Source organism: Halyomorpha halys, unplaced genomic scaffold, assembly GCF_000696795.3.
Source record: "Halyomorpha halys isolate HHAL.00 unplaced genomic scaffold, Hhal_1.1 Scaffold230.1, whole genome shotgun sequence".
Taxonomy (NCBI): Eukaryota; Metazoa; Arthropoda; class Insecta; order Hemiptera; family Pentatomidae; genus Halyomorpha; species Halyomorpha halys.
The window spans coordinates 146,883-148,748 of NW_027114585.1; the positions used below are offsets into that span (position 1 = coordinate 146,883).

General features: G+C 24.7%; 1 protein-coding gene across 2 annotated transcripts in view; it reads right to left on the reverse strand.

The window, feature by feature from the left end:
• LOC136796851 (zinc finger protein rotund-like) overlaps positions 1 to 1,866 on the reverse strand; it is a 337,831-nt gene that overhangs the window by 106,858 nt on the left and 229,107 nt on the right. The gene's annotated exons all lie outside the window — the stretch shown is intronic.

A 1,866-nucleotide genomic window follows, 5' to 3' on the forward strand; every position in this document is an offset into this window, starting at 1 on the left:
AAAAAAAAAAGAGAATATATGAAACTTTACCGTGCGCGGTAATAGGTCTGTTGAGGTGGTGCTATCTCACGGACAAGCTCTGAACTCTCTCACCTTCTAAGACCGTTAGACTTTTCATATAAGTAATATATTTAAATACTTATTTAAATAGTATTATTTATTTGTAAATTGTATCAAAAATAGCTTTAATAAATTATACTGCATCAATTATTTATTACTAAATGATGTCTCAGAGAACAATATTAATTACAATTTGTATCCATTATATTTCTGACGCACATCACTTTTCTTTTTGCATAATTTTAAATCTGAATATATTGTAATATTTGTAAAATTTTTATAAATTTCTTCGAAAATAGTTTATTAAAAAATAGTAATTATTTTAGAAAAATTTTGTCTAAAGATTAATAAATTTGTAAAATTTATATGGATAACCCTTAATTTAATTTAAAATACACCTTTCATGATGTTCGTGTACTTCAATTTTTCTATAATTATTTAAATCACACACACACACGCACATATATCATCATTGTGTGTTGATTATCTTTTTTATTTTAATTATTAATTATCCAATCGTACAGTGCCTTTTGGATTATTTTATTTTTATGTAAACCATTAATGAAAAATTCGGATAGGGTTTTTTAGTTCAGAAACTCTAGTAGTTCAACAAAATTTCAAACATTATTACATAATTATTTTATAAAAATATTAAATAACATTTTAAAAAAGAAAAATATTTTTTATAGAAAATGTTTTATAAATAAATGACTGATAGGTTTTAAATAATTTAATTTAACAATTAAAAGTTATTTTTTTTTTTTAAATTCCTTATATTGTTTTTAATCATAAATTAACTCAGATTTTTCCTGTTAGCATTAGATACGGTCAACGGTTGATGCAAATAACACTTCCAACCTTTGCATTTATTCCTCCCTCTAATTAACTCCATAAAAATCCAATTTTTCTATATCAAATTAAACAAAATCCCCCCGTCTACGTTTTAGACAACCACAGATATTTACCTAGTTACGCTGGCCACCCTTTTAGTTCTTTATGCAATTCAACAACTCTAGATTCATTTAAAAAAACAAAAAAAATTAGTGTAAATAGCAGTAGGGAATAATTTTACTAATGCTTACTTTCAAGTTTCGGAACCATAGGCGAGCATTTAGTAATTATGTAATAGTGGTTTTACAAGTATTTTGAACCTTTAATCTCGCTTAAATTATTTAAATATTTTTCTTGAATATAAAGAAAATTTATATTTGGATTTTATCTGTTCTATCTACTCCATGGCGTAGCCTTACCACTTAGCTATACTTAGCTATACCACCTTAGCTAGGCTTACATCAACACCTCAAATACCGCCAGGCAATCAGAGGGAGAACACTTAGTAAAAAATATATAATACATTTCATGTATTACATATGTAAGAAGTACTAATTTTATATAAATGAAGAGTATGAAAAAAAAAATTATCATACAACTAATTTTATTTATTTTTTTAAATTTTAATAAAAAAATCACATTTAATAAAAGTTAGATGAAATCCTTAAAATTGAGTGATATTCATTTCTTGAGAAAGCCCAAATGCTAATGAAACTTGAGAATAAGAGCTGACTTTTTTCGGAGAAGACTTCTAATTCCGTTTTGTTTCACATATGTATTGAAACTAATTGTATGTATTCAGCTCGTTATATTAATTTTTAATATTCTTATTAATTTTATTTTGATATGAAAAAGTTTTGTATGTGATATATAAAGTGAAAAGTGATATGTTCTGTAAAAGAAACCTAGTAGTTGGTAATATCTATACAAGAATAGAGAAAAGCAAACTATCTTAGGGCGAATTACATTAATAAA